Here is a 6,692-nt window from a genome sequence, read left to right on the forward strand (position 1 = left end):
CTTTTTTTTCTAGGTCTTAATATTATTTTTCTTTGGGATAAAATGACAATGTTGTCTAATTTGAAAATTTTTGTAAAGTTTATATTATGTAAACGCCTATCTGAGGTGAAGTTTTAATACACTGATGTCAAACTAAATTTAATTATATGAATTGTGTGTATTGTTATACTTGTAATTTTGTAATCAACTTTTTAATAACTATTTTTCATTTCTTGCTTCTGAAGAATGAAAAATATGGAATACTTCTCAAATTTTCATATTATCCTTGTGCAAGTGCCATGTTAATATCTGTATTGTAATTTGAGTATACATGCTGCTGAAGCATGTAGTATCCTCTAAATTATGTAGTTAATGAAGCAATCTTTATACAGGCTTATACCTATGGGTGCCTACTTGTAACAAGGAAACCTTATTGTTCCTAACAATGCTATTGGTCTTATTTCCCTAAAATTCTGTGAATAGTGGAAAAAATTATATTGATCAGTTGATTACTCACATTTGCAAATTTTTTTGTGAATGACTATCTTAAGTCTTTTGATTTGGAATTTGATCGTATTCTCAATTATTTATAGATAAGTCCAAAAGTGATGGCTTTTTCAAGTATTTATTTATCCAACTGAATTAGCTTTGTGGACCTAATGGATTCAAAGTAAGCGTTGCTTGAGAGCTACTTCTAAACTTCTTCAGCTGACATTTTCCCAAATGAAGTGTTACTGGCACAAATGTCTACCTGAGCCTTTACGCTTTTTCCATGTGGGAACAGACCAACCAGAACATCTTACCCTGACAGCATAGATTGTCTTACTGGAACAAAACTAATCTTGGTTACAAGGGATCATGGAGAGATGAACAGTTCAAACAGAACTGTTCAGACTAGAAGGTATTTTATCAAAATATAATTGTTTATTATACCTTCCATTTCAAAAGTAGCTAAAGCCAAGAAGGTGAAAAAATTGTTGGTATGCATGATTACTTAATGTCCTGGCCTGTCTACCATCCAACCAGGCAGGAACTTACAGTACTGCCTTTTTATCACCAAATATTTTCAGAAGTCCATATATTTCTCCTCATTATTAGGCATTAAATTGATAATGTTTTAATCACAGTGTTTTCTATTGCCTCCATGCTGTAAATCTACAAATGGTAAAGTTTTAGGTCTAACTCTATCAAACACTGAGGTAGAGATAATGGAATAATACTTTAAAACAATGTTGCCTTTGATGCAGTATCTACAACAGAACAATGCAAAACATGTGTCTTTTAATTATATTATATATAGTTATATATTTTATATTTATATGTGCACAGTGAAACTTACTGGAATTAGTTGATAATTGTACAAATAAATTGATACTTATTTATTCCAATAAATAGATTTGGAATATAAATAATTAGGTTTAAAATATATATTAGACTATAAAAAGTATCAATGCAATGTTTTTAGTATAAACTTGTGATACATTGTAACTCTTCTTGGTCTTCTGAATCCACATGGTAAAAAACAGTGTTTTCCTCTAATCTATAATGGATTTTACTCTGCTGCTCTGTTTACTGTTTTAACTCTCTTGTCCCAGGATGTTTTTCTCCATATTTCTGAAGCATTCCTACTGATTATGCCCAAATTTTGCTAAGATGTCTAAAAAATATTATTCTTCTGCAGTAACCATGGGTCCTAGGATCTCAGGTCCCAGTTGCCTGCATCATCAGATAATAGGGGCAAGTCTTCCCACCAAGGCCCATGGAACATGTCAACACAAATAATTGAATACCCATCTCAATTTCTCATTTCCTACATTTCAGGGCCCGAATTCCTTGAGATGCAGGAATTAGCAGTAAGCAATTGTGAAATGCAAGGCAATTTAAAATGAAGGATGAGATCACAAAATTTGAGAGAAAGTACTGTAATTCAAACATTCAACTTACAGATGACCAGCCCATATGAGTGAACAAGTTCACAAAGTGTCATAAGATTATTTTTAATACCCCACCCCTATGATTAATGAAAGATTTTATTCCAACATAAATTGGCCAAAAAATAGTTCCTGGAAGGATAGATCCATAATTGATCTACCAAAGCCCAGAAAACTTGACTTAGAGGTCAAATGTAATTCAGAAAAAACATTTGAAGCACTAAGAAGTGCTTCAAAACACTGGGACTTCAGTACAACATGGTTCTGTTGTATAAAAATGTCACTCTCAAACCAATGATAATCTACATTGAATCTCCTAAAAGTGTATTCCTTTTCAAATAATCTTTTCAAAATCACATTCGCCAAAATAACATTTTACAAGTTGATTATACTTAGTGACATTAAAAGTTTTTCAAGTGTAGGGAACAAGTTACAATAGAGTTGAATTATTTACACAACACTAATGCAAAACACGTTCAACCTTTCATTAAAGTGTAGAAATAGTACCACCCACAATTTGTGTTTTTCAGTAAGGGCCTTCCAGAAATGTGGTAAATAGGTCAGCCTCCTAAATTTCAAACCCAAAATTAGCTAATAAATTACATCATTTAATAAGTTACATTTTAAAAAGTCAAAAATAGTTGCCTTATCATATGTTATTTTATGTTTTCCCTCTGTCTAACATAGTAAGAAATATGACTTTAAGTCTTGAATATCGGTATTCTTCTGAGATATGACAAACATAATATCTGTCTTCTACTTCTATCATATTCCTCTCTAGGAATAAATTATATTTTCTTCTTTTTCCAAAACTTATAGGTAGTAGAAAATATTATTCCATGTAAAATAAAAGAATCTCACCATTGTACAAAGCCATTTATAAAAATTCGTAGTTAAGAATACATTCTAAGCCATTTTTAACTTTCTTTTCGACTAAAGATTAATCTTCTAAATGAATGAGAATAAAATCATGTTTAGGTGCTTCACGTCTCCAGTCTTGCAAATTGTTGCTGCAGATGAATCAATTATGGAAATATAGGCTGACATCAGTTCAAGAATATGCAGGATTGAAAGTCCATGGAATGTATATAAACCTTTCAAAATATTAATACACAGTTTAACAGAATGACAATCAGGAAGTTGAAACCAGAGAGGAATTATAGTAAAGACATAGAATGAATGAATAATGAACAAGTGGCAAGTACAGTTAGAATACTCAATGTGCACATATGATAAAGGAAGTGGTAAATTGGAAATAAATCTTGGAGAACGGGTTGGTGAGGAATGATGGAAAGAGTGACTCTAATCTAGGAGCATTAGACAATTAGATGGATATATTTAATTGTAACACAATTGCACAACCTTTTAAAATTCAGTTAAAAAACACAACAAGAAACAAAAGCACACAAAAATTACAACCTAACAACAATCTCTAGAGAGTATGAATATGACATCTCAAAATTTTAATCAGTTAAAGTAGGGCAGTATTGCGAAAAGCAAACAAAGCTGTTCAAAATGGGAAGTTTGGGAGAGGGGAGAAATTTGAACAGAATTAAATAGATTATCTAAGGTTATAAATCACCTACATCTGCTGCAAATAGTATCTTTCTTCTAAGAGTTTTCTGTCTAAACTGGATAATCCAATCCTGAGACTCACTTGGTAGCTTGTGAGGATAGAATAGAAGAAACAAGATCAAGAACCCATTACTCCACTGGAGAGAAAACAATCCTCTATATTTTCTCTAATCTCTCTTCACTACTCTTTCTTCATATTTTAAGTCAATTGATTTTGAATTATATTTTTCCTTCTTTCTTCTGGCAAAGTAATTGGTCGTCAAAGTAATTCATTAAATATTATTTGCCCTTTGCTTCTTTCATGCTGTTTAATTGGCCAAGTGAGTCCATTAAACTTCCCTCTTGCATTTGGTTGCCATGAAACAACATATATGTTAATGAGGAGAAATCTAATGTAAAACAATGTCTCCAGAAAACTGTCCAAGAAGCTGTGATCACAAATATTTGGCTATATTTTTTCTTTTACCTTGAAAGACTTCTTGTGTCTAAAGTCAAAATTAAGTACTCCATCACATGTTGGTTCAATCAGAATTGTCTAACCTCAAAGATATATTTTGCTAACAAGATGTTTAGAGGAAACCAAAAAATACTGCACTTTTATCTTCTCTCTTAAGATTCTCCTGAGATACCATATCAGGAACAGTGAAGTTATTCCATGCAAAATTATTTCTATAGATTATTTTTTTCTTGGTCTTGCATTTCTTCACCAAGATGTATGGAGGAAAATACAGTTAAATCACCCATACCTTGGAAGACAGTGTCTGTTACAAAAGGACAATGCTTCTATGTCCTACTTCTATGTCCTCCTCTTAGCTCTTGCCGGATTTCCAATTAATCACAGCTTCTTGGCTTCAGGTCTAGTGAACCTGAAGGACTATATGGGCTCCACCACTGCTACATCTTCATTATGTCTCTTTTAAAACTCTTTAAGTTGCCTCATTTGGATGTGGAATTTATTTTCATGTCTTCATTCAATCAGTTCTGCATTGTAGTGAGCTAAATGGGCTCTGTAAAATCACTTTAGGGAGTAAAAATACTAACACAATTTATATAAAAAAGTTTTGACCTCCCTTCACTGCTGAAGACAACACACTTAGCTAAAGCTTCTAAGAAAACTTTTTTTAATTAACATTTTCATTTGCTCAATTCTTTTCTGAACTTTTTAGCATATGTAATAACAGAAGTCTTCACTATCTGATATTAATAAGGATATTATTTTTTGTGAGTCACTTAGAAATGTGAAATCATTGGTTTGAAGTATACAATCAGATTTTTTTCTGTGTTTCACTGCTTTACGTCCAAAGACATTGTGGAAAGTGTTACAAACAGAAATGTGTAATCCCAACACCTTCTTCCATTGTGAAGGGCACTTTCTCCTTAAATATTTTGACTCAAATTATCTTTTTCAGAGAATAACTGCTTGGAAATTAAAGGTAAATTCACAAATTTTGAAGCCTCATTTTTTTAAGAACTTTGAATTTAAATTGCAAAACAACCTTGTTTCAAACAGTGAGAATATAGTTCCTGGGTAAAGACAATTCCAAGGGAACCTACAGGACTTACAGCAAGGTTTCTGAGGTCAGATTGTTTAGTGTGAAAAAGAGCCATCTTCATCCACATTTCTCCCTCTCTACTAAGTTTCCTTGGATTTCTTTGCATGAAAGCCTATTCTTACAGGCAATTTTAAATTTTCTTAATAGGCTAAGTTGTTAAAATTTTGAACAATTAAAATTTACCTGTCATAACTTTAAAACTCTTGAAAATCCTTTATCAGAACCACGAATTCATCAATCTTAATTCCACCCTTACCATCAAAAAGTTAACATGCTGTTTCATGATATAGTATCCATGCAGCTATTATTTTCCAGTGGCTTTGTTATGCGTATATATAACCATATTAGCTGATGCTAAGCAAAATGAATTCAAATATATGGAACCAAAATTTTTCATTTGTGGTTGTTGTTTTTGATGAACTATGTGATTTCTGATTTCTTTGGGTTTTTCCCCTATGGTTTATCCCTGCTGTATTTCATTTTGTGTTGTGTATATATTTACCTTAATTAGCAAAGGGAAGAGGAAAAGCATAATGGTGAGACAAAGGACAAAAGGAAAACCAATGCAATAGCAATACTCACAAGACAATATGTTGGAAACGTACATTAAAAGTTGTGAGGGGTGAAGGGGTGAAGTAAAACTGTGAGAAAAATGAGGGAGTGTTAACAAGTTTGAAAAGTTATGATTTAATTCCTTACAATTACTGTAACACCACTGTACATCACTTTGATAATAAAATTGAAAAAAATAAGCTGCGTAAAATATACTTTCACTGTATTGGCACAGTAAATAATATTCTTTATGTAGTAATATTTTAAAAATCAATACTATTTGGCATCTAATTTGAATTAATTACCCCTTCTTAATCAGCGGGTCATCAACTTGAATGTTATCCAACTAGAAAATATTTTCACAATATAATTGCCAAATTTTTCAAAAAAGAATAAATTTAGTACTTTCTCATTCTAAAACAGAAAACAGTTTAATGCTATGGAAACCCATAACTTTTAAAAGTAAGTAAGTTGTTAAGAGGACAGAATATATGTGTTCTTCTAAATTCGTATGACTAATAACTACTCATTTTTAAATTCGCAACATTCCTGAGAGATTCAAAACAGTACCTGTTTGCATGTTATGTAATTCTGCAATAGATGCATTTTCTAATGGGGTGTTACCGATTGAGAAGTCAACAGAAAAATAGCCACATTCTGGTAGAGGATAAGACTATGAAGCATGTGTAATAATTAATTCAAGAGTAAACAATTGTTTATCAGAGTAAGCTATTATTTCTATGACCATCAATCCCAAGCTTTAAGCCATAAAGTCATCCTAGCCCAACAGTTCCCAACTTGTAAGGGGCAACTTTAAATTCCTTAATTCACATCATGAATACCTTATCTCTATTTTGAAAATTACTACACCTCTGCTAATGTGAGGCCCTCCTTGTTCTGAAAAGAACACCACAATAAAATGAACTGCATCATTTTTCCTCCACTGGTATTCTTGAGATCAGAACACATGCAAATATTATTTATATTTATACTTTTTTAACTATCATAGGTATTCAGGATGCAAAGATAGGAAAATTATGGTTCAAAGCCCACCCAGGCAGGAAGGTTTCTTAGAATCTTATCTCCAAAAAACTTCTCCACA

At 31.9% G+C, this 6,692-nt stretch overlaps 1 pseudogene; it reads right to left on the bottom strand.

Annotated features, from left to right (window-relative positions):
- Window positions 1–228: 228 nt before the first annotated feature.
- On the bottom strand, window positions 229–325 carry LOC122127458 (annotated as a pseudogene).
- Window positions 326–6,692: the final 6,367 nt, after the last annotated feature.

Source organism: Dipodomys spectabilis, unplaced genomic scaffold, assembly GCF_019054845.1.
Source record: "Dipodomys spectabilis isolate Male_0828 unplaced genomic scaffold, ASM1905484v1 ptg000301l, whole genome shotgun sequence".
Taxonomy (NCBI): Eukaryota; Metazoa; Chordata; class Mammalia; order Rodentia; family Heteromyidae; genus Dipodomys; species Dipodomys spectabilis.